This window comes from Grus americana, chromosome 7, assembly GCF_028858705.1.
Source record: "Grus americana isolate bGruAme1 chromosome 7, bGruAme1.mat, whole genome shotgun sequence".
Taxonomy (NCBI): domain Eukaryota; kingdom Metazoa; phylum Chordata; class Aves; order Gruiformes; family Gruidae; genus Grus; species Grus americana.
The window spans coordinates 38,989,820-39,009,527 of NC_072858.1; the positions used below are offsets into that span (position 1 = coordinate 38,989,820).

Consider the following 19,708-nt stretch of genomic DNA (forward strand, 5'->3'; position numbering starts at 1 on the left):
AAATGTAGCGTTTCTGCCTAAAGAAGGTATTTAGTTTTCTCTTTTAGACTCACTTATACAATCCTTTAATCTGAAGATCCACTATAAAGATGATGTAATTAAGCATATGCAGATTTTATTTACACACACACAAATATGCATGTATGTGTATAATTTACATTGTTGCAAATGTAAATTGTTGATGGTGTAATTAATACAAACAGCAGATGAGTGTCAGATACTATTTTTTTAGAGCAACTTTGCAGCTTGACAATTCTGTATTTGAAACTCATTAGAACATACTATCTACATAGATTTTGCACTAGCTGATGTGAGAGCACTGGAGTAGCTATGAACATCGATTAAAAGCTTAATTTGCTATCACTTGCTAACCAAGATAATTTGAGAGAACTCATACAAAATGAACGATATGTTACTTTTATCATTTCTCCTCTGCAAGATCACAGACTACTGTACTCCTTCAGGAAAACTGTGCAGGAGGATGAAGAAGTTGCTTACTTTTAACGTCCTGGTTCTGCCCCAAAATGCTACATGTAAGCTACAGGTATGTCTGTTTCATACATCTCGATTTCACTTCTTGTAAACCTTGAGTAAATAGTCAACATACAGACATATTTTTGGTTTTTTAAGGGCACCGTCTGTGGTTTTTTCAGGTGTTCTCACTAGCTTTCATTTCACCCTTTAATAGCATATCCAAAGACTGCAGGTTTTAGGGGAAACTGGCAATGAACTCATTACCCATACATTGACAAAAGTTACTCACACTTCAACTTCCCTATGAATGTGGACTATTGCTGAATAGTTTTTTTTAATAATCTTCTTTATAATCTCTAGGTCACCTTCTGACGAGTTATTTGCCTACACCAAAGGATAACACGTAGCTTGATTAAAGATCAGTATTTTTCCTACACAGAAAAAGTAGGTAATGTACTCTGAGAATAGTTTAAGATTTCATCATTCATACTAACGAATGTTCCCACATAAGGATTGCTGCAGTTAGTACTTGGCTGAATGAAGCTCTCCACAAGCACTCAACTTGGTTCTCTACAGACACAATTTGTGTCCCACCATACTTTGTGAAAAACAGACCATGGGTTAATGACACCATGTATGTAAAGAACAAACATGGGGAGAATAACTGTAATGCCCATGTAGATTAAAACCAGTATCAAATATTATACTAGCAATGAAAATAAATATTTAAATACATTCCAAAAGAAGCAGCAAATTAAAAAGAAAGGAAATTGCTGCAGCAATTTTTTTTCCATTTCACTCCCTTCACCCCTTTGTTAAAAAGAAGAGTGAAACAGTGAAACACGTTTATTCTGCGTTTTGACTTTGTGTCTGTGATATAAGGCAAGTAAATAAATGCAAACAGACAATACGACAAATGTAAAATCACAAAGGGCTATCATACTTATGTGAAGTTTAGCCTTAACTATGAAGCAAGCTGATCAAATATAAAAAAACTACATTAGGGACTTAATGAAAAGACGTATAACTTATGACTGCTCAAGCAACATATTATCACTGAATGTACTGGCAATCAGCTCAAAAATACTAATTTTCCATAGATAACATTAATTTATAAATAAGTGGGTTTAGCATTATATCTAATATCTCTCTTGCTCAACATACAGCACACAGTAATTAAAGCCCTTGCAAAATCACGCTTCTAAAAACATCACTTTGCTAGGCACAATTAGTTTATTGCATCAGAAACTAATGTACGTACATGCTTGTTCACAAAATCAGTATTTCCAGTAGCCTGATCGCTAGGATCACTTGGGAGTTGTACCGATTCAGTACCTGTTAAGATTTAGCCTGCTATTGATAACTTTTACTTCTTAGAGTAAGGAAATTTGTCTACATTGGAGAAATTAGGAGGGAGGGTTGGCTACCCTAGTGCAGACATTGTGTACCAGCAGTTTCTCACATAGTCACAGATCAGATCACCAATAAGGAAAAGAAATTAGATCAAATGCAGAGAGTTTATGTCAGGGTGTACAATGCAACATAAATGTCAAGGATGAGCTGCCTTTCTCCGGCTCCAATACCACAGTTGTGAAAATCAGTACACCCCAAGCTGAGGCTGAGGAGATGCAGAAGATTTCACCTCACAGACATTGAAAAAAGTTGGTTTGCTTGTTTGTCCTTTATAAAAGCCATGACTAAATTAATTTTGAAGTCTTTCTCTAAAATACTAGGACAGGGAGTCTGAGAGTTTATACTGTCAGGACTAGTTCAGACACTGTAATGAAGGAAATACCAGTTTCACCCAACAGCCCAACTACCCTAGTGCTTATGTTTCATACACCTCCTTCACTAGATTTGTCAGCAAATTCACCTTGTCAGCAAATGATACATGTCTGCAGAATTTAGTACATTATTCACAAAATTCTGACTTTCAAACACAAATTTCACACATCTATTTCCTCACAGGGAAAATAATTTCTTTTCCTGTTCATCCTATAGCCACTGGGTAACAACAGAGTATGTTGGGCTAGCTCCACTTGCAGCAGTCACCCATGTGCTTGTACCATCAGGTATTGTTCATAACTGAGTACGGACACAGCACTCGCAACCTTTTGTCTGTCAACTCAGAAATACACAATTGGACATAGCTGAGGGAATGTTTTCAATGAAACCATTGCTGTACTGACCTATAGCTGTTATTGTAAAACATCAGAAATGGGTCCAGAGTGTGAATTCCTCACTGTCATTAGAAAGGCAACTGTCCTACAAAGCACATTTTAGGCAACTGTCCTGGTTTCAGCTGAGGTAAGAGTTAATTTTCTTCACAGTAGCTAGTATGAGGCTATGGTTTGGATTTGTGCTGAAAACAGTGCTGACAACACAGAGATGTTTTAGTTATTGCTGAGTAGTGCTTACACAGAACCAAGGCCTTTTCTGCTTCTCACCCCACCCCACCAGTGAGCAGGCTGGGAGGGGACACAGCTGGGACAGCTGACCCCAATGACCAAAGGGATATTCCATACCATCGGACATCATGCTCAGCATGTAACGGGCCAGGGGAAGAGGAAGGGGAGGGAACAGACATTAGGAGTGATGGCATTTGTCTTCCCAAGTAACCATTACACATGATGGAGCCCTGCTTTCCTGGAGATGGCTGAACACCTGCCTGCAATGGGGAGTGTTGAACAAATTCCTTGGTTTGCTTTGCTTGCATGGCTTTTACTTTACTTAAACTGTCTTTGTCTCATCAACCCATGAGTTTTCTCACTTTCACTCTTCCGATTCTCTTCCCCATCCCACTGAGGGGGAGTGAGCCAGCGGCTGCGTGGTGCTTAGTTGCCGGCTGGGGTTAAACCACAACAGCAACTAACAGAAAACTGTTGTTGAGCAAGGGCCTCAGTGTGGCTTCCATGAAGCCTTCAGTCTGGCAGGATCAAACTTATAGTTTATAAATGAGTAAGCAAGTAATCACAGTAATTAATATTTTGCAATACCTATGCATTATCTGAACGGATGTTGGGTTTGATTAAAGATGAAATGCTGTAAGTGGCATAGCCTCCAGCTACCAAAGCAGAAAAACATAAATTTTAAGAATATATTTGTGAGACTGAGATGATATAAAGTATAGCAAAATGGTGGAAAAGATTTTTATACTAAATGCCAATCTCTGTTCATTGTAAAATAAATCCTCAAAAGGGAACTTGTTGCCAAATTATTAATCAAAAATAACCAAAATTTAACAGATTTTTGAGTTGCAGAACATACAAACTTTGCATCCAATTTTAGCAAGACTGGAGGGGAGTAACTTACACTTTCATGTCATGTCCTTGTGATCTCAAAGGAATTGGAGACACTTGTTACAGGCATTACATACAGGGTTTTTAAATATTATTTAGCATATCTACTACTCCTTGCAACCAGTCTGTAATTGTATTGGCAATATTGTATACGCAGCATATGCAGGAATGCCCATACCCATAACAAAGCAAACTACGAACCCTGCTCATGCAACTTGGGGGCATGTAAAAAAAGAAATCATTTTAGAGAGAGATGGAGCTGTGAGGAACATTAAAGAGACATTTATCTGTGGCCTTATTTTAAGCATAAATTATTGCAGTGTGCCATACTGAATGCTTGCCGATGTGTAAATCTTTGACTCACCTTCCATTCCCTGTCAAAATTGAACCCTACATTAAAGAAAACCCAAGCAAAATTAAGAGGTGATTAAAATGTAGAGCTGACAATAATCTAGAAGGTGGGTGTCTCCTTAAAGAAACATGAAAAAACATTTCGGGATTTTACTATTAACCTCATTTCTGAAACTGTTTATTTTTAGAAAAACACTAGTTGTTTTCAGTTCTGAAAATCAAACTCATTATTACCACAGAAGCATTGCTACAGATGCACACAGTTTCCACAATTTACCATCCCACTAAAATTTTCACCAAGAACAGGCTAATAACTCAGTGAAGCTTTGGGATGCTCATAATGATCCATCCCTTCTGTTCTGAAACACTGCTGAGGGAAACGGAACACTCTCTTCCTCCCTAGCTCTAATATTTTGTTCTGGAAATGTAAGCAGCTACAAAATCATTCTGTGAACATAAATATAAGAAGATTAAGATGGCAGAAACGCTCTTCTGAGCAAAGAAAGGAAAACTGTAACTGGCTGCCTGCAGTTGGGGAGAACACTCCATCCTGTTTGCAACAGATAGCAAATGCCCTGGCAGAGTAGCAAGGGGACCTTGCTGGCTCACACACTCATGGTAGCGCTCCCCTAGCTGAACTTAAAGGATAACACAGTGTCACAAACAACTGGCCTACACTACAGATTTCTGCCAGCAAATCTGTGTCGCAAATACTACAGATCATGCATTTTAGTTTGTCACAGAACGCAATAACATGAAGAAAATTGATTCTGTTTCATTAGCAAAGTGAATGTGTGAATATGAGTAATCAATGCAATTTTACCAAAACCGAAGTGGTTAGATCTTAAATGGTGATTAAAGGCACACCTGGGAGGCAGTATCATTTTGGAGAGAAAAGTTGTATAAATATAATTTTAGTATATATTCTGCATTTCACAAATGTGAATGAGAAACTAGAAAAGAGCAAACCATTCAACCAGGAGGCCTATTTTACCAGATAAAAACAACTCAACCAGAAAGCTTTCCTTCAGGTAAGTGCTACTCTACCCAAGAAGCCAACTTGAGGTCCATCCTTGCTTACTTCCACAAGTAAGAAACCTGAGCATAAACAAATCTTTCTGACACCAGCCAGTTCATGAAGGCACAGAAATGCTGCTCCACTGAACAAAAAGCAAATAAAAGAACAGTTATCAGCTTCCTTACAGTTTCCAAGGTTGACAAGGTACTTGAGAACTCTCAAGGAGTTCTGCCAACCTCACCATCTCTCTATGCCAGATTCTTCCTCATCCCACGTTTCTGATTATCCTCTTAAATCTGCACCTAACAACGTTCTAGATCCCACTGGCAATCAACCCTCAGAGGAAAGCTGTGTTGCTATTGATACAGCAGTTGCTCTTCTCAAACTACTGTGTCGGTTGGAGGCTTCTATTCCTCAGCCAGCTCACTGCTGAACAATTCTATTCTTCTCTCCATTCAGCATGAATACATGCCATGCTTCATGCCAGTTGGCACTGAAGTCTGTCTTGACATCGAAGTGCTCTCACTTAGAGCTTTTAGTACCCTCCAACTTAATGTAATTGTACAACTAAAAGAAACACGTGGAACGAAGACAGCAGTCCTGAAACCTTAACATTACGTATTCAATTGAATAAATTCAACTGACTAATACCTAGCTAATGAAAAAATCCCCCTGGCTAAGCAATGCAAACCAAACCAACTCAAATCAAACAGATAAAACAACTGCCTCCCCCATGCCTTCTTTTCTTATCCCATGTAAAGGTTTGGGGACCACAGGTTCAACACACAGATAAAAGTATCCATGACTGAGAGACTCTATCCAATCCAACCACTACTGATTCCTGGTTTGAGATTGGCATCTCATTTTCATCTCTGCCACACAGACGTACTTGTAAACTAAGAGCTCTGATCACAATGTCAAAATGTGTCAAACATTAATTTCCACATCACGCAAATGATCTCTCAAATAACCCATAATGTTCAAAAGAAATTTCAGAAAAAATTAAGATGAACTATGTTCAGAATATTCCAATTAATTTATTAATGCAAAAGCTCAAATCAATTTTCAACATCATTATTTTAGTTTTGGTATCAAAATGAACCAAAGATCTGGAACAGGTTTGTGCATTTATTTATCTACATGTTAAACACATCATCTTAATAGCAGTCTCTTCAACTGGCTAATTATGATGCAGCAATTTGAGTAGAGGTTTTATGGCACAGACTACAGCAAGGATGCACGTAGTTCTCCCGCGTCTCCACAAATGGTTCATTGAATTGGTCTGGAATGCAAATACAAGTACAAAGAGACAGAAAAAAAATGCCACTCTTCCTAAAATGTAGTTTGCCCTTTAATGTATTCTTACATTCCAGCATCTACTAACGTTAATCATCTATGTCCGATGTGCTTTGCTCAGGACCAACTACTGCTCTTAAGGTCTTCAAGCACCAATGTGGAGCTAAGCTGTAATGGAATTCAGTCACATCAAGAGAATTTTCTAGAACTAGGAGCGAAGTGTTTACACTGAGGTTTGAGGAAGAATTGTTGGCCAACAGAATAGGGAAGAGAATACCTCAATACCAATTCTGCAGCCAGTTCTACTGCTTGCTCTTCAAATACTCAGTGTCTAAACAGTGTGACATATCTGGTCTTGCTTAGTCTTTACCTCTTTTTTCATCTATGATAGCCATTTCCTGGATTTTTTTTGGTTTTGTTTTTCTTGTTCATCAGGAAAAGCTAAGCATTCAAGCTTTTATTCTAGCAAAACCTGGCTTTATTTAGTGTTTAAAAGCATTTCAGTCATCTTTGAGAAACTCACTTTAATGAGAAGGCCTAAGCAGATCCCTTCAAAGCTCTGGCTGACTTCAGCACAGCACTACACAGCATCTCAAGTGCATTACGTGCACAGGCAACCAGAGCATCCATGTTCACCTTCTTCAGTGTCAGGGAAAGTTGAAGCATCACATGACACACTATATATATGAATATTAATAATTCTGATGTTTCTCTTGCAACACATGAAGGCTAGCACTGTAAAATGACTTTAACACCTGCCAAAATATGTAATTTCCACAGGCAGTATATGGGTGCAATAGACAGCAACCATCTCTCAAGTTTGACACACCATTTCATGCCTTATTTCAAGTTGTGTGCTGAAGGTGACTCTTCCTCCCAACCTGACTTTGGGCTGGACAGCAGGTAACCCTGCAGAGCAGCAGCAGATTCCCTCCAAAGCTGGAATCCTATAAGAACCTCTCTTGTGCTACAAGTACGCAGATCTCGCTTGAAAATATAATTTCATATCAGTTAGAGAACATAAAGAAATCGGATATTTTAATGACATTTTCATCCAGACTTGCCATTGTCACACACAAGGGTTAAATGACTTTTGAGATCATTCTAGCCCAAAATAAGATCAAGCTTGCAACTTAGAAGATTAGAGGATAGAAAAAAGGCCTTTCTACATTATACTTAACAATGAGACATTGCAGTGTGAGAAACTCAGTAACATAAATTAAGTTTCTGAGCAAATATGCATCTTGACAAGAGCAACCATTATATAAGTGCAGAAGCAAATAAGAGATATGTTCATATTCTAAGTATTTGCATGCAAGTTGATATCAGCTGTACTTTAGAAACAAATAATTCATTTACAACCTAATTTGAGAGCAATATAGTCTGCCAAATTGAGCCTGAAGCTTGAAAAACCAAAGTTCTGCAGGAAGAAGCTACTCCTCCAATTTCCTGCATGACTGGAAACACAAAATTAAGACAAAGTGTCATTTTATTAAGGCTCAGAAAACATGCTTTTAAAACTAAGGTGGCTTTTAATTCCTTAGTTTCCACAGCTTTTAGAAACAAACACTTATTTAAAACATCTCAGTAATGAGGCTTAATGGGCTGAAAGCAATCTGTGTTAATGGTGTCTACTTTGGAATAGAATGGAATTTTATTTTTTTTTTTCTCTCAGTGCCTTTAGCTTGGAAATAGCTAATATCTCTTTCTCCAACTTATTATTGGTAACTATAGGGACAAGAAATTATCAGTCCAGCTTAGATGTCATCTTATTTAAACTTAAGACTATTTGTGTGCTACAGGGAGTTTTGCTATTGTCCTGAATGAAACAATTGGTAGAAACTTAAAGGTACAAAACCATTCCTCCTCTAATCATGCATTTCATGCATTACTAAACTCCTTAACGAAATGGAGTCAGTAGTCTGTGGCTGACACGTTATCATTAGTGTGGAAAATCAGTGCATATTCTAGTAACTACAATGAGGAACTACCAGGCTGAAAACTCCTGATTTAAGTAGGTACTGTTATAACAATAATACCACCAGATACCATACAACAAAAGGTACCAAAAAGGCTTCCTAAGGTTTTTGAAAAACAAAACAAGAAAACCTTCATTACCTTCTATATTTCCTCAGTACAACACATTTCAATAAATATGTATCTTTTAGAATGACTAATTATCTTGAACTACTATTTAAAAACATTTAAAGAAAACCTCTCCAGCTTTGTGAGCTATGCAGGCAAGTAAAAACACGTTCTTCAGTGTAAAATCAGTATAGCTATATGGCAATAGGGCTACAGAAGGTTCTTGACATTTGACATGAAAGAAATGTTTCGTGAGTACGATTGTCTTTACTCAATATGGATTAAAAAAAAAAACTTTAAAAGTGCAGAATACTGTATCACATTTCAGTGCTACATTCATATGGACTTTTTTCTTTTATTAGAGAGAACAATCATTCAATTCATGCCTGCATCTATGACTGGTTACAGTAAGTCTGAATTCTGCCTCTGACTGTTACTTTCTTTTGCTTTCTCTATGGTTCTTGTCCTTAATATTCTTTTAATTATACCATGTGTCTGTACTAAAGATACAGTTCTATAAAAATCAAAAGCCAGCTTAAAGCATCAACACAGACGTACAGATATTGAGGCAATTCTTCATCCCATATGGTTATAATCTACAACAAAAATGGCTAATACTTGGGAATTTCTATGCTTCTTTCTATTGGAAGGGGAAAACTAAGTATCAAGACATTTTTTGACTCTTTTTTCTGATGACTCTTTCCCTGAAGACAACTAACAACAGAACAAGACCACCACTTTGTTAATTATTTCCAAATACCTTCCCTGGGCAGCAACCCAACATCAAAATATTTTACCATCACACCCTTAGCATCTTACTATTTGTGCTTGTCTAGCTGTTTATGGCTCCTTGCTGCCCTTCTCCTCAGAATTCTGTTGTCTCTGGATACATTCATTAGCATACAACTACCCTGTTTGTGGCTTGTCTCTAATAACACCGTAATGCATTAGTAAAAGCCCAGATGCTGGCCAGCTGGACAAGGGCCTGTGTTGACACAATTGTTCCCTTTGTTTTAATGTATTTTACAATTAAATAAATTGCTTGGACATTTTTTTACATTAAAGTTCAGTGTCCATCAGTTACAACAGTGCTTCATCTGACCTCCCCTAAGTTTACGACATCTCATTGTTTATCATACTTTTAGCAATTGATTTTAACAGCTCTTACTCCTTTTCCCTCCCCCCCCCAAATATGGTATACTAGTTCACAACAGGCTGTGTTTACCTTGTTAGTCCCCAACTTTAAAAAGAAATACAAGCTCATACCTTATTTGTGACAACAGCAGACCAATGTTTGATTTGTCATCTGCCTTGAGTACCTCTTACATCATCATTTCTTCAATTCATATTCATTACAGAACACTTGTCAAATCTGTTACCCAAATTATTCTGTGTCCACATTGTACCCCCAAACATGTGAAACCACTACTTACGCAATCAAAGTGCAAGTCTTGTTTGAGAAACACCACATAAAAGAAGATTGATTTTCATCTTGGAAATGTCAAACTTCTGCCTATAATGCTCAGCTACATTTTTCTGAAACAGCAAAGTTCAAAAAGAGCCATATACCTGACAGATCTCCGACACATCATGATAGATGTGGCAGGTCTACTACTTTACTGCCAGAAATGTCCTCCAACAGAATGAGGCAATCAATGAAGAATAATAAATCTATCCCAGACTGTAGAACTATTTTTTTGTACATGCATAAGAGAAGAAACAACACATTTTTTATATCTCTGGAGAGTGCTATTTTAATAAACTATTACACTAACTTTCTTTAATATTGTACAATACCTGTTACGCAGTTTAATCTTTATCAGTTTTATTTGTTCGATACTTCTCCATCTAAACTCTCAACATGCATTTTTGTATTAACAAGCTAGAGGAGAAAAAAACTAGATAGAATTTAACACACACTTTTCCTCTTACAAGAGCAGGTTTTTCTTACCTTTTTTTCTGGTCCCTCTGTCAGCCAGGAGAACAACAGCTGCTCCAAATGTATCTGTTGAATTACGTCCCCATCATTCTAGAACACATTGTTACTGATTAATACCACATCAAAATTTTACCTTGAGTGCACAACGTGAATACATTTCATTTTCCTTTTTTTAAAAATTCCCATATTTGAGATAAATGACAGCAAGCTTGGAAAAGTTAATTTGACATTCATAAATCAACACTCTTTGGAGAAAGAATTGGTTTGATTTGTAACTAATGCCTTTGAATGTATTCTACCACCTACCCTTCAAGTAACAGCCTTGACTTCAGCAACAGAGGGAACATACTCCAAAACATGTATTTTCTGAAGTCATTTGACCACAACGCTAACAAAACAAGCACTGCTATGTCAGCTCAAACACAGTGATTTAAAATACACTTTTTCTATAGTAACATGAGTACATTTAACATTTATCAGTAAGCAGGCTCAATAAATCTAAAAATTGTTGCATGAGTAGATTGATAGTTATTTGTGCTTGTGTATGATTTCAAAAAAATACATCCATGCATCACTGTCATAGTTCTATTTCTTTCATTATTTTATACATCCATAAGCATGTAAACGATATTTAATATTGTAGTAACCAAGACAGTTTGAATTAAACAAAGCAGACACACAGAGAACAAGCAGATATGTGACTAAAGCTCACAAAATTTTGAAACTGGGAACTTAATGATATGAGAATTTCCAGAGCTAAAGACCTTCTGTTTATTCATACACACCCACAATCATTTAGCTTTTCTTAAACTGCAGCGCCAAAGAAAAAACAGCGGTATGACAGAGTAGGAACATTATGGCGCTCTTCTACTCTTGTCTCCTGAAATGCAATGGCTGCATTTATAAAGAGGCTGAGTAGCACCTGTGTAAGAAACAAGAAGCAGGGTTTGTTTTACTTTTGCATAAACATTAAATAGACAAGTATACAAACAAGATATGTAAGACAAACACACACCTGCAACATACCAAAAGTGTCTGTATAACCCTAGATAACTTAAGGCTCCTACATTTAATTTGATATTATATTCTTCGAGGGTGTATCTTCACCAACTGTAAAGGGTTAAACAGATGCAGCGGGAGGGGGGGCATTCAAACAAATTCACATCTTTATCAACCAAGCTTGACATCACATAACATGTTCCTAGTTACACTACAAGGGATCACCTGGGTCCAGGGCCAGCAGAAATGCCGGCTTCAGCAGCTCCTCACACACTGGCCTCCTTCCACCTCGGTCTCTCAGAGGTCCTCCATCTCTCCTCTGGCAGAGGCATGCCAAACCCCCCCCCGATGGCCCCTTTCTCCCCCAACCCTAGCACCCCCACATCTGCCATTCCTGCCTCTTTCCTCCACCTCAGGCATCCCTCAAACCCACTTGCTCCCCCTCAGGGCTCCACAGCAGCTGCCACCAGAGGCAATGCACGTTACGATTGGCCCGTCCCTCTCCGAGACGCTCCCTCATTGGCTGCTAGGAGGGACCTCAATCCAATCCCACCCCCTGCGATTCCAGATTGTTCCAGAACCTTCTGGGTCACTCCTTCACCCTCAGCCACCTCCATCTTCCTGCAGAAACTAACCCCTGAGAGCACCACAGAGACAGCTCACCACAGTTCCTTCTTAAAAGGTAAAGTTATAAACGGGCCAATCAGCCCGATGGGGGGAAAAAACCTGCCCACTTAAATTTTGCCTGAAAAGGGTTCAGACTGCAGATTAAGTAGCCACCACCCCTCACAACTGCCTTTCCTTCAGCTTTCTGAACTCTGCCCAAAATGGATTCTCCAGAAAAACCAAGCAGAAAAGTTGTCTGCCTTAATGCATAGCCTACTAACAAGAAACCACAGCTAAGCCCATCTCCACCTACACGTAAGCTAAGAATCTGTAACACAATTTTCACCAGAGGCACTGCCACCAATTTAAAAGTGGTAGTGACACCCTGCAAATCTCAACCACCTTATCTGGCAGCAGCTCTCCCTCCTCCGGCTCTGCCCCAGCAGCAAGGGGACTTTGCTATGAGGAAACGGTTACATGGAGTAAGTCAGGCAATGTGTATTGTTGGCTCCTGATGCCACTTTGTTCTACTGCTTTGCTAAAAGGGGTAGCTTGCTGCTCCTGGATAGTCTATCTATAAGCAAAGGGAAATAGGAAGCACTAAATGCAGAAAATAAGGACAAAAAGCAGATTTCATAATTTTGTCTGTGTGAACACAAATCTCACAAAGTTATCTTAAATTTTGTGTGCAGCCTCATTATCCCTGATGCTTTCTGGCTAGACACTTTCATTCTCCTGTGAAGGGCAAGAAAGTAACATGTTTTCATAGTCCACCTGAGGAAACTGAAGTACAGCAAGATTATGATAAACTTTCAAAGAATTATAAAGCATTCCCATGACAGTCACTCTAATCTGTGCATCTCATAGCTATTTCCAGCAAGCAGAGTTTGTTTTTTTTTTCCCAAGTGAAAATGATACAGTATCTGAGGAAAACAAAATTAGTAGCTGTGCATCACTGCTTTGTAGTTGTTTCTGACAACTAATAAAAGAATTTCATATTAAGGGCAGAGGGAGGAGACAAAGGGTGACACAAACTCTGGTATTTCTCTTCAAACTTGGTAATATTTTTTGTATGGTATTTTCTCTGAAATTGGCCAAATGCTCTGAAAATACCTATCTGTGTAGGTACCATTTCATTCCATAACAAAACAATAACTCCAAAAAATTAGGATCTTGATTTCTTCTAGGACCTTAAATAGCATTTGGAATGTACTTGAATTTTTAATGACAGTAAAATATTTTAAGTTAATATAATGAAGTTGTTTACTATGCCTGAAGCTGTTTTTGAATTTTTTCATAACCGGCATAACAGTTCACAAAATCATCTCCAATTTTAATGTCATCATATTAATTTCTGATACAAATGTAATTTTTAAACAAATGTTAAATAGATGGCAAGTCTAGAATTGGTACAACTCTTGCAGCATCCTGCCATTTTTTTTCTTATTTTGCCATCAATAATAGTGGTAAAACCAGGCTTTCCAAACCTTACACTAAGAGAAGCTCATCCCTATTAGTAAAATCACTATACTGCTCCTCTTATGTAACAAAAATAGATAAATCAAATTTATTAATAAAAGTCAGTTGAAACAATTTGTTTCATCTTGGATTTCTTCTTATTCTTTGTCTTGCAATCAAAACCACCAAAGAATCGTCTACCCCAATGGCAGAAAAAATAAGATTTGTATATCCACCGTACCCCAATGGTAGTGGATTACGATATATCATTCAGTCTTAACAAATATTTGAAAGTACAAGCTTTGACTGTTCACTTTACAGGAGAAATTGTTATTCAGCACAGTGCTAGTTTTGCACATTTTCCTCGTATTGTTGGAACTCTAAATTGCTGCCTTTGTTACTTCAAAACAGCTGCATTTACTTGCATTTTAAAATAATAGGGTTTTTCCACATACAGTGTCATGTCTCATCACACTGCACATTACACTAGGGGAAAAAAATAAATCCATCGACAACCTATCTCTGGCTAACTTTGTTACTGGTATTCTGCTGAGCACAACACTGAACTGCTGGTAAGGGCGTAATACAAAAACCAAAATGAACATCCATGCACTAATGGCAACAAGCTGCACTTGATGCATATTATTAATAGGAAAAATATAAAAGCAGAGCAAGTTGTGATCATAACAACCTAGACTTCAAGACTCCTGAAGAGCATCAAGGTTTATCACGTAGGTGCCTGGGCATGTGCTCAGAGATGCAAGAAGCAACCTTGTCCCCTCTAGAGCTCATCCTGTCTTGCTGATAAAGACAAACAACGCCCAAGTTGAAACAGAATGACTCAAGGTAGCTTGCTTTGTTGGTCCTTGTTGGGGGTATTAAAGGGCTGGAAGGGATTGCCCTTAAGAAGTGTGAATGAAATAAAACTGCAGGAAAATAACAAGTTTAAGTGATACAGGGACATGTGCCTGGAGTCTGGCATCATCCCAAGACATTGGTAGGGTGGTAATCTGCATAACTGGGGTGAAATGTAGAGTCCATTGTGCAGAATTATATTTGGAAAAATAGATTTAGACCATGGAAGAAACTATATGAAAACACTCTGTAATGCAAAATGATTCATTTTGAATTGCCATTCCAATTCCAAAACCCATAAAGGCTCACCAAATCTAGCTTTCAGTAATAACATACTTGATTACATTATCTTGATTAGCCAAGATTTCTTCAAAATCTTTCATTTATTATTAGCACAAGTTAGATGTTCCAACTTGTTCGCTGTTTGCAAGCGTTCCTAATGGAGGGAAGAGGAAGGAGTACTATCTGCAGAAAAAAAGGAGCAGGGCAGTTTCAGTTGAGGCATGGGCCTTCAGAGGTCAAACACCAAAGGGAAAATGGTGCAGTTATCCTAAGGTAAGCATATTTTCTCCATGCAATTCTCAGTGTGACAGTAGGATACTGAAATAGCAACAGTAACTACACAGTTAAGTCACAGGACAGACCTTTTGTTACAATTTAGTCAAGGCACTGGCCGCTTATTCCCATCAGTCACATCCCATTCACATCTGCTGCCACCCTGATCTCTAACCCTGGACCAGGGACCTTTAACCACTAAGAGGTGGATTTATTGTTCCATATAAAGAATGAGCCTGACATATAAAGATAATTCAATCCCATAAGTCTACTGCTGTTTTCTGCAGGCCATCTAAAACTAAATTACCATAGCTTGTTTCATTCCAGATCCCTGTTTTCTGGCTTCCTTGGTCTTCTCCAGTTACTCTTCATTCATCCTTTCAGCTCCACAAGACGCAGGAGCAGCACATTCCTGCTCTTCGGTGGGTCTCAAATGGCATACACCTTGCATTTCAGCCCTGCTCACCTACAGAACAGCTGCTTCAGACTCTCTCCAGAACACTCCCTCTTTTCCAAGCAGTTTTACTCACCAGCAGTTCCCTGGGTGAAAGGAGAGTCTATCTCTGAACAACTGGGAAACAGATCTCTTGCGTGTTCTTTCTCAGTGTGTTTCAGAAAAGTACTAATACCCTAGCTTACACATCTATTTTTAACCCTTACTGCATAACAGAAACATGAGAAGAAACATAACAGAAACATCTTCCAGCCATCTATCTGATGATCTACTGACCTTATTTCTGCGCATAAATAAGCAGAAACAATTTAATTACAAACCCAAAGTAACAGAAAACAAACTTATTCTTCAGTATCTGATTTCATGCACTAATAGAGACAACGCGACACCGTTCTGCCACATTGCAGATGAGTAATTTTTCTTTGATGTCTTTTTTTAAACATAAGAGATTTAATGACCAAAATGTGTTTATGGCAGCAAGAGAAAGGTTTTGGCCCACATCAGCTGCTAGTTGTCTTCCAATGATCAGTGAAAGCCTCGAGTTTGTACAACAGAGTGCAGCCGTCCCCTCTAACATCCAAAAATTAATGCAGTTTTGGCTTGCCCACCAGATATCATCATAACAAGAGAATCAGATATAAGTAACAGTTAAATTTCCATGATATCGCTCACTTTGAAATGCCACATTCTCAGTTTATCTCACATTTTATTTTCAATGTACTCTGATTTGAAATTAAAAAAACCTAAACCAAAACAAACTAGAGTGAATCTAAAGCAAATGCTTTTTTTTTTTTTTTTTTTGGCAATAGTTACAGGCTTTCTTCATAGAATCACAGAATCACAAAATATCCTAGGTTGCAAGGGACCCACAAGGACTGTGACCCCACACGGGCACCGTGAAAGTTAAACCAGCATCTTGCCTTAGCTCCTCTCACTACATTTTGCCTCTTCTGAGTCTAAATGCAGCTAAGATTCGGCTCTTAAAAATGTGTCATAACAACTCCAGCAGAACTGACACTCTGACCTTCAACTCTAATTTGTTTGCAATACACATGGCTGTGTTTTGATAAATTAAAAAAAAGTCTGCACTGCTGTTTTCTAAAACAAATAAAAAGGTAAAAGTCAACCATTCTACTGAATATACAGAATGAGATTCAAAACAAAAATAAACTCTATTAAAATGGCTTCTCCTTCAAATGTTTTAAGAAGGGGGTTTCTTCCACGGTGACAAAAGAACCCAAACAGTACTACAACAAATGCTAAATAGGTTCTAATCGATTGCAGAATAGATGCCTCCATTTCATTGTGTGGTTTGCTGAAAAAACAGTTTCAAACTAAAAGCAAAGCTTTTCTTATTAAGCTAGATCTTATTATGCTTGAGCAAGATCCAAAGAAGTTTGCCATAATTTTCCACAGTTGTAGTTATTTGGCTACAAAATAAAATTAACACTTTCTACTAAAACCATCTGAGAACTTATACTCCATGTAACGCAGAGACCTCAGGATGATCTTTCTTTCCTTTAGCTCTTGCCGTTGTTTACCAACGTAAGGCCACCCAAGTCAGTATGTAAAAATAAGCTAATCACTAAATTAATTCAAGATCATACATATTGAAACTTTTTTCCTGATGAGATTAAAATATAGTCTATTCTAGGTCAACCATATTCTAGAGAAAAATATATGTTTATAGCTACACATAAGAACATTAAAGCCTTGTAGGAAATAAAATAGTACAGGAATTAAAAACAGCACTCTCCCCAGACCAATGTCACTTTACAGAGATTAGTAGAGAGTTTCTTTTAACTTTTTTGAAGTGTCTACTTAAACTAACATGACTCAAACATTTTACAAATCACTGAAAGATGAGTACAGCTTAAAACCCAGATGACTCCTTTTCCCCATTGTTCTCAGATTTGTGAAGAACATGCTATTCAGAATGGCCTAAGAGAAGTGAAATTTTAAGAGGGGATAAGAAAGCACAACATCTTACAGAAAATTTTTTTTCACTGCACATTAGATAAGAAAAATAAAGCTTTTACATCTCTTTAGCACAGCTTACACGGCTTCGCCTTCATCAAGAAAGATAATCTATTGCTTGGGCAGAAGAAACAAATCTTGGTAGAGCAAGGGCAGTGACTGAACAGGTATCTCTCAAAAACTCCATGAATATACCTATCTACACATGAAATAACCAGCTCTTGAGGCAGTAAATAAAATTCATCCCTTTGCTGGGTATGAAATACAGAACACTAAGTAATTCAGCTCCCAAACAGTAATTACATGATGTTGAAAGTGTGACCTGTCAACCCTGAGGATGCAGACGTGACCCCAGGATGCTGATGCTTCCACTTACAACACCACGAACTGGAGAACCAGCACCTACTTTAAATAAAGATTCTGTGATGCATGTCCCTGATGCATGTGGTGACTTTATAAATAATTTCCAGTATCCTGAGCCTGAAATGGTTGGGAGCCAAGACAATTTCCAACAGCATACTGAAATCACCTGAGGAAACTGTTCCAGTTCCTGCTTGCCCTGCTCAGGCAAGGATTAATTCTGTTGCTCCTAGTGCATCAAAATCACCTGGAAGAGGGATTCCCAAACTGCATTAGGCAGTACAGTATTAGACAAATAAGTAGTAGGTCTACATTATACGCAGCCCACCGCAAGGTCACAAGCTGGCACAATAAATATTGGCAGCTCCCACCACTGTCACTGCAGGCACTGGTACCTAGGCAAGAACACTTAGCAATACACTGCTGTGTAGCTAATAAACATATGAGACCGAGTTTCCAAAGAAAACACAGCACAGCTGTTTACAACAACTTTATCCCACGCCAAGCAAGATTCCCTTGCCTGAAATCCTACATTTCTTCTGTTTTCATCACTTTTGCACCTCACTATAGTAGTAACAGATCCAGGACACAGTGAATCTGTCAGGACACAGGATTGATTTTCTGCGCTCTCTTCCTAGTATTATCTGTCCATATAATCAAGGAAGTTCAGCATCAGGACAAGATGTGGTGACAGAGAATGATGCCCACCTGGAAAGCCTGAGAATCACCCTAGTATGGGCTGAGCAGTGGGGCCCTTCAGTGGATCTCTACCCAAAACATTCTGGGAGGCAGACCCATCCACAGGTCAAGATGGCTAAAAAGCCCCTTGAATCTTGTGTACTCTGCCCTTGGCAGAAAAGCAGGTGTGTCGGTGGTGTATTCCAGGAAAGGAATGCCTCAAAACTCTATTTTCCATTATCTCCCTTTTAAGTACCAGATCCAGCAGTATCTTAAAACTGGTCACTACCATTTTTCCTCTTTGCTCTTCTCAATTTTTCCTCTTTGCTGTTCTCAATTTATCTCTCTGTATTCAGACACAATACAATCAAAAAGTAAACTACAATATACATAATGGTCATAAAAAATAAGCACAGCTATCACTCTCCTGTACAAAAAAAAAAGTGGCACAGATTACAAAAATAGGTCTAGCAGCATGTCTATGTTATCAGACTACCTTAAAAATGTTAAAGATTGAGTTTGTCATAAGGTTGACTGAAGGTATTTGTAAAACTGTTACACCTACTGATTTTAGAAACCATATTGTACTGCAAGCCCACATAGCTAATCAAGCCTTTCCAAAGGCATCGTCTGTCCTTCAGAGCTTTTCATGCCTAGCCCATATAAAGGATATACATTTGTTTAAGTGGCAATGATTTCTGAATGAAACATTTCTAACTGATTTATGTTTTAAGCAGTGTATATAAAACTCGAAAGGAAGGTCTAAATTGATGAGTATTCCTACCTCGCTCTTGCACTGCTTTTAAAACAACCCTAAAAAGGGCACTGTTTTTTTGAATTCTTAAAACAGAATCCTAGTCTTAAGAGATTGCAAGGACTGAAGAATGCCATTGTTCTGGTGATAAAGTTTTTGTTTAAAGCAAACATAGTTACTGGGAAACACATGCTGAAATAAAAAAGTTAACAGATAAGCTGCTCTCAATGGCCAACGCTATCTCTGAACTCATTTAACAATCAAATAATATAAATAAATACCACAATAACTTTGAGAATAGATGAAGGGAAGCCAGTTTAGCCATCACTGCTAAAAGAGGCGATTTTGATGTTCAAAGGTGAATTAACATACTTATATATTAACATCACAGAGGAAAAAACCCAACAAACTCAAATTAAGGAAATAAAAAATACTAAGAAAAATAATAAATTAAGGAAAATACCTCCTGAAAATTTTCTACAACATGTTTTTTTTCAGCATTAGTGGCACCTGCAGCCGAAGACAAATAGTCAAAGTAAGTACCTTGCAA

At 37.9% G+C, this 19,708-nt stretch overlaps 1 protein-coding gene across 4 annotated transcripts in view; it reads right to left on the reverse strand.

Annotated features, from left to right (window-relative positions):
• The window catches only part of PCDH15 (protocadherin related 15), a 1,027,345-nt gene that overhangs the window by 597,536 nt on the left and 410,101 nt on the right, over positions 1-19,708 (reverse strand). For all 4 annotated transcript variants that reach the window (XM_054831779.1, XM_054831776.1, XM_054831775.1 and 1 more), the window contains one exon: positions 10,475-10,552. The gene's annotated coding sequence lies outside the window, so the exon portion shown is untranslated. The remainder of the gene's footprint in view (positions 1-10,474; positions 10,553-19,708) is intronic.